Here is a 7,809-nt window from a genome sequence, read left to right on the forward strand (position 1 = left end):
TTATATTGAAATAATAAGTTAATATCAATAGTTTTTAAAATGGGCACTGCAGGAATTAAATTAGGATGAAATGGTAAACAGAGAATATTCTTAAGTTCGTTGTTAACACTGGTTGGATTATAATATGACTTTTTTTGCTATATTTTTACAAAGTTCTAAAAAATATGGAGGGTAACACAATGAATCGCCTATTTTATCAATAATCTTAAACTCCTCTTCCAAATATACATATATATATATATATATATATATATATATATATATATATATATATATATATATATATATATATATATATATATATGTATTACATATATACATATACTGTACAGACGGTATATACAGTATATATATATATTTTCGAAAACAATGTAAGAGAGCAATTTAACATTTAGGTCAAACAAACTTAGTTCTTAAAAAGAACACTTTAATTTACAATTAAATTAACAATTGTAACTACATTAATAGTGGGGACTGGCGACTAGGATGATCCTGGTACAGCAGTCATAAACGTTGAAAACTTAGCGCGGACGTCCTCTCTCCGTTAGAGAACCTGCATTTCGGCCCGCACTATTGCCCCTTAACTTTCGAAACGTCGGAAGGCCCTGTAACCCATTACATAAAACATTGAAAATTTGGAATGCACGGGTTACAATATAAATATGTAAAATATAATAAGTAAATTTCCTAAACAATTTCTTGAAAGTTATGAAATGTTACGGTGATATCAATAGTTATATCCCCGCTGAAACCTCAAATTTAATAATGTTCGAACTTAATTTTAGCCCATTATCGTAGATTACAAAAATTTAAGAATTTAAGACTAAACATGAGACCATTCCGATTTTATTGTAAATATGGGTTTGGTTGCAAGACTTTGGTTATGAATAACGTAACTAAAGTTAAAAGTTTACGAAGCAAATGCACCTCACTTATAGCAAACTTTACTTCTCAACTGTTAGCCAGTCCTTTAGGTCCATAATAAAGTGTTGACGAAGGTAGCGGTGTTGATGGAAGTTAATATTCCACCTCTTGAGTAGTGGATGGTGAAGACGGTGATGAGCATCCCAGAGAGGTTACGTCCAGAGCCACGGTCCCCCAATTAACGTGAGCCAGCCATTGTCACTTGGCTGTAAAAAATTTCTTTTACGGAGCAGACAGCTTGCTTCTGCCTACCCTCTCTCTCCGTCCTCCGTTCTTTTTTCTTCAGGTCGCTCACTTCCGACGATGGTTTTTCAGCCTTGCGATAAGTGGGGAACAACCTGAACAACCTGCCAAAACTTAAAATCATGAATATGACATGGGCTTTAATATAGTTTCTCAAGAATGGCTTGTTTCTCCCAAATTGTCCCAAGAGGCAATTCGTATGTTTGCAAGTAAATGCATTTGCTTTTAACTAAGAAACAAACTATTCCCGAGCAGGAGAATTAATTAAATATTTAAAAATTACCAAAACCAAACTCATTAATACCAATAATTGCGCATTAATGCGCATTTTTCTACACTCCACGAGGGGATTCAATTTTCAAAGAAAAATTGAATGGAAAAAATGTATTAGGTTAGATAATCGTCAAACAATTTCTTTCACTTTCTCTCTCCCAATCATGGCAGCCCGCCTCTTGGGTTTTCCTTTCCCACTTCTTCCTTACCCTGTTTACCAACATCTTGTGACTGCGCCTTATCAACAAGTTTATCCTCAAATTCCCTTCTATAAAGCAATGGAATCAAACAGGAAACGTGCCTTTAGTCTCTTCCCTACTTTTTCCTTTGAGTACAGTTGCACCAGTTACTTCCCAAAGAATTAAGTTTTATCTCTTTAACTATACCCATTGGAAAATTAGTAGGTTTAAGCAGGGGTTCTTTAATGAGAACAATGTCTCCAACTTCTAATAGCTTATGATTAACAGGTTGGTACCTACATCGTTTATCAGTCGCTTGGTTCATAAGCTGCACAACAAACTCCTTATTATATACTTCTATTAAACTTTCCCTAGCCTTTCTTAACTTTCTGTGACTGTCCTTCACATGGGCAATGGGAGATATGTCAGAATCCATGTATCATCTGCCCTAGGTAAAGGATGTAGATGGGGAATAATATTTAGAGAGTTTAATTCGTGTCCTTTCACTAAAATTTCAGGAGTTATGGGAGATGGTACTGGTTCAGTCCCATCATTGCTTCGCAAATATTCTTTGAAGGCAATTGGACGACGATTTACTAAATGTACAATATTTTGAACAGCAAATTCAAAGTCTAAGTAGTCTAGGACCATATTCCTATAGAACCTTCAATCAGTCTCTTGACTATTTTTACACATGATTCTACTAAAGATCCCAGTTCATTGTGGCCTTTATAGTATTGCTGAAAACTCAACGGTCTTATGTTGTTCTCCCTGAAGTAGGATTGAGTATCCTTATCACTTAAAAGTTTTCCACAGTTCGAGCACCTGAAGTTAATTGTGAACCTTGGTCACTTAAACAGAGTTCAGGGTACCCCAAACTCGAAACAATGCAGCTGAAAGGCTCGCAAAAGGATGTCACCGAAAGGTCTATACATACCTTAAGATTTATGGCCCTTGACCACAAACAGGTGATACACAATATCCAAACTTTTGATTTCTTACCATCCAATACAACCAGTAAGGTCCAAAATAATCTATGAATATGTACCTATAAGGTATGGTTGGAGGAGAAACCCTAAATTCCCTATATGGAGACTGGTTTAACTTTTATAGTTCTGCCGTTAAATCTGCGGCAGTGAACACAAGCTTTCAAGACTTTCTTTACGGTAGAAAAACTACAAGGAATCCAAAACTGTTTCCTAGCCTCCGACAGGGTAGCATATACACCAGAATGTGCTAACTTTACATGAAATTTCTAATAATCTCTTCAGTCAATTCACTGTTTTTGGACAAAAGAATGGGGAATTCATTACCATTATCTCTCCACTTGCAAAACTTACTTTTAACCCTTAGTAACCCAGATTTCTTATCAATGAATAAATTCAGCTGACTTACAATGTTGGGTATATCTCTAATTTGAGGGTTTCTTTCTTTGAAATATTTAAAAACTTCAGGAAATTTTTGTCTTTGATCATGCAGAACTATCATCTGCCATGCTTTACGGAAATTTCATCATTACTGAAAACCTCAAGATGGTCATACTTGCCAATTTGTTCTTCAATTTCATTTTGATATTGTTTATGAATGTCAGTACATATTTGTAGACAGAAATCATGTGAAGCCAACTGGAACTTTCAACTGCTGTATTAAAGAGATCTCCCCATCTCTGGCTCTGTCACAGTCCTTATTTCACACTGGCCCTCTGAAACTTCAAGTACGTTGGTTAAAGGATTTGGGATTGTTATATCCATGCTGTCATCTTCTAGGACACCCTGAAGGAAATCAGGTCCTGTGAAGAAATTTGATTTTATCAACCTCTTATAAGACATGGACCTGGTAGTACAATCTGCAGGATTTATTATAACTGTACAAAATTTAAAAGTAACTGGGACAGTCTCCACATAAATTCTCGATTCGGTGCAATCTGTTCATGACAAAAATATTTAATTTTCTTAATTTATCAAACTTATTTGTTCGAGAATTTAGCCAACTCAGTGCAACTGCACTATCTGAGAATACTACTAATTTTGTAATGTTAATGGGAGACACATTCTCTGAACCACTAAGTTCCTTATAAATATCAACAACAGTTTCTGTACCCAGTAAAAGAGATTGAAATTCAAGAGAAGGGATGGATTTCAGTTCCAATTGGCGTCCAATTAACTTATTTTTGAAAGCAGGAAACTTACCTCCTTTGTTCTCAAGTTCTTAAGAAAGAGTACAACTCCATAAATGAGTTTGCTAGAATCACAAAAAGCAATCAGTTGGAAAGTATCATTTCTACGACCAACAAATCTCTTGACTGCAATTTCAGGAACACAATTTACTTGCTTGCAAATATTAATCCACTCTTAATTCATCATCCGACAGTCTATCGTCCCATCCAACTTCTTTCTTGCATTGTAGTGAATGCATAAAGAGTCGAGCCCTGTTTAATAATGGACCATAAAATGAGAAAACATCAAAATTGGCTGCAATTGAACTTAAAATCTGTCTTTGGTTGTTGCATCCCTGTCAAGTACCAGCTTTTGTCAAAAGAGTATCGCTGCTTCTGTCCCAAATCAAGCCAAGCAGTTTAACCCTAGGAGGAGTCTTTAACTTGCCGTCATCTATATATTGCTGCAGAGAGTCATCATTAGTTATAAATTGCTGTAATTCAAATTGATAAGGAGAAAATATACTTTCAAGTTTCTCATAGGCCCATTTCAACTTGACAGCATCATTGGTAGTGTAGGCTAGGTTGTCCATATAAGCTAAGTTATACAACTCTTTTCTTTAATTCCTTAACATCAATATCATCCCCTTGGACCTCTAACATCAAAATCTTAAAAAGTGCTAACATTAATAAAGCTGGACTACATGGTAAACCGAATGGAAGCCTACAATGTTTATAAACAACTAAGGAATAGTCTCCTTTAGATACATTTCTATACCAATAAAAGAGTAGCCTACTTTGATCTGAAGGCCCCAACTTAATCATTAGAAAAGCCTTTTTAATATCAAAACAAATTAATTTTTCATTAAATCTTAACTGTAAAATAGAAGTAGAAATCTTCTTATTCAAACAAGGACCTGCAAAAATTGCTTGATTATGAGATAGTGTTACAGGCTTACTTGGGTCAGATTCACACAAATTAGACAAAAATACATTTCGACATTTTGTCGACTCTCTGTCCATCTTAAACACAGGCATGTGAGGTAGAAAGCTATGATGGGGGTTATCCTCCAAGAATTGCTCTAGATTAGATACTCTCTCTATAATGCCTAGTTGTTCCTGCTCTTTAAAAACCTCATCAGTCATTTGTAAAGCATTATCCTTTTTACTAAATTTCTTAAAATTTGATTTTAATATTGCTTTTGACAAACCTTGATTCTTACCAAGCAAATGAGCTACTTTCCCATTCCATAACAGAGGCATAACTAGCCTTCCATCACTATCTCTGACTGTATTTTCCAAAGCATATTCTACTACTTTCATGTTCTCCTCCATGAAGTCTTCGTTATATACACGTTAGAATCACTGTTTAAAATAGTTTCTGCCCTTGAGGAAAGAATTTCTCTGCTTGCCTTCTCAAGCTCAGCTTCAACAACCTGACCCTTGTTATTTAACACAGAAATATTAACATAAGCGGGAGACTTAAACTCTTCTACAGAATCCAGGAATAATCCATCTGCATCAAGAATACCATTAACTTCAACGGAACCATCACCAATTATACCAACTTCAGAAGAATGGTTTGTCCTGTCTGGCAATAAAGCAAGATTCTTTTTATATCTTTCAATATCCCCTACTAACATCACTCCTAAGGGCGAATCCAAGTAAACCGAAGGAAAGACTTCAGAACTCCCTCCAAACAGCTCATCCTCTGCGGTACTAAATGAGAGTTATCATTCCCCACAAGCAATTTAATATTCTCAATTTTGTCCCTAGACAGATGCAAAGTTTTGTCAGCTAATACATAGCCTTTATCCGTAAAGACTCTAGCTATATCAGAAATACCTGGCAATACTAATTTTAAATTAATGGACTTCATGGCGATAGCAGTAAAATAATTTTCATTCAACTTTACCTTATATACTACAGTAGTTAATGGCTTTGAAGAATTAATACCATTTACTACCAAGGAAAAATTAGGATCAACAACCTTAAATTGCATACTTTCAGCCCAAGCTTCCTCCACGAAAGTTACTTGGCTCCCTAATCTTTATACCTCTATCCCCAGAGTCATTCAACGAAAAAAAGAAGGCATAGCAGTTACTGGGTTACAGGAAATTTCAAAACACCTAAATCAGACCAAGTTAAAGTAGACACAGCAGAGTTTGCGTTTGCTCTCTCGTTAAAATTCCCTTTACCCTCTGACTACTAGTTTCGTGGTCAGAATCACTCTTAGGTTAACATTACATTTTGGTCGTTACGAAGTTTGCAAAGATAGCTGAAATGCCACTTGTTACAATGTCTGCATTTACTGTTAAATTTAAACCTGCAATCTTTAGTTTTATGAGAATCATAAGTACAGTTTGTACAACAATTCAACTGCTTTAGTTTCTCAATCTTACTCTGTGGAGTTACATACACCGAACATTTGAAAATTGGGTGATCAACGTCTCCTTTATCATCTGCCAAACATAAAGAACATTCCTTAGCTTTAGATTTCTCAACGTTACTATCGACAGCAGAAGCTAAACAACTAAAGTTCGACTCTACCTTCGAAAGTACCTTTTTCTGTGCATTATTTCCCTGTCTTCCATTAAATTTCTTAGATATGTTTTTATATCTTTCTAAGGCAGAAAAAATATGCAAATCTATTTGCTGCAACGACGGCTTGTTAGAACCAGTAATATTCATTAACTGATTCTTGAAACAGTCATTAAGTCCATTCCAAAATGAAAAATTGCAAAACAATGTTTCGATCTATGTCTAAAGCCTCAAATTGATTACATATAATTCTCATATTACTGATAAAGTCATACGGATCACTCTGATATGTTAGCTTCAATTCTGATAACTGCTTAATAACACTGTATTGTTGAGACAAAGTATCTGCAAACGCTTTCTGCAATAATTCCTAGCTTCTTCATACGAACGGTTGCTACAGTCTAGAGAATTTACTAGCTTAAGCGAGTCCCCTGATAGCTGTCTCGTAAGAAGGGTGAATTTAACGTGAGTACTAAGATCGTACTTATCTACAGTTGCTTCAAATTCCCTCAAAACTTTGAAATATCCTCGCCTTCTCTATTACCGAATGTCGGTAAAGGTAATTCAGGTAATTTAAGCTGTGAAACTTCCGGGCGCGAACGATCCGAAATTGACGCCTTAGTCTTTAAGAGAAAAGACACTTATTCAAACGATCGTCATAAACGAACCAAGTATCCATTTCCTCACTCACTAATTCATCGCCGTCGACGAGATCACCTGCGCTATCCCAAATTTCATTTAAAATCTCTTTATTCACCTTGTCAAGTTTCTCTTTGGTCAAACAACACGTGCATATGCTCCTTAGCATCACTTATAGACATCGAGGAAATAACACTTTCTATCCAATTACCCTTCTTAGTAACTTGCTGCCTTAGGGCTGCACGAAAGCTGCGTAAAACGCTCTTTGGCGGCATCTTTACCGAGAGTTTAAGAACACAAATTTAAACTTGAATGCAATATACTGAAAACTTAATGCAATACTGAATATTTAGTGAAATACAATATACCGAAATATTAGCGAGTGACGTGACTCTGGAACGCAACCAACTCAAGGAATTTCAACACTAAACAAAACTCAAGGAAATTGGACCTCGCAACCAATCCCATCCTCGTCGCCATTTTCGAAAAACAATGTAAGAGAGCAATTTAACATTTAGGTCAAACAAACTTAGTTCTTAAAAAGAACACTTTTAATTTACAATTAAATTAACAATTGTAACTACATTAATAGTGGGGACTGGCGACTAGGATGATCCTGGTACAGCAGTCATAAACGTTGAAAACTTAGCGCGGACGTCCTCTCTCCGTTAGAGAACCTGCATTTCGGCCCGCACTATTGCCCTTAACTTTCGAAACATCGGAAGGCCCTGTAACCCATTACATAAAAACATTGAAAATTTGGAATGCACGGGTTACAATATAAATATGTAAAATATAATAAGTAAATTTCCTAAACAATTTCTTGAAAGTTATGAAATGTTACGGTGATATCAA

The sequence above is a fragment of the Macrobrachium rosenbergii genome, chromosome 34 (genome assembly GCF_040412425.1).
Source record: "Macrobrachium rosenbergii isolate ZJJX-2024 chromosome 34, ASM4041242v1, whole genome shotgun sequence".
NCBI classification, from domain to species: domain Eukaryota; kingdom Metazoa; phylum Arthropoda; class Malacostraca; order Decapoda; family Palaemonidae; genus Macrobrachium; species Macrobrachium rosenbergii.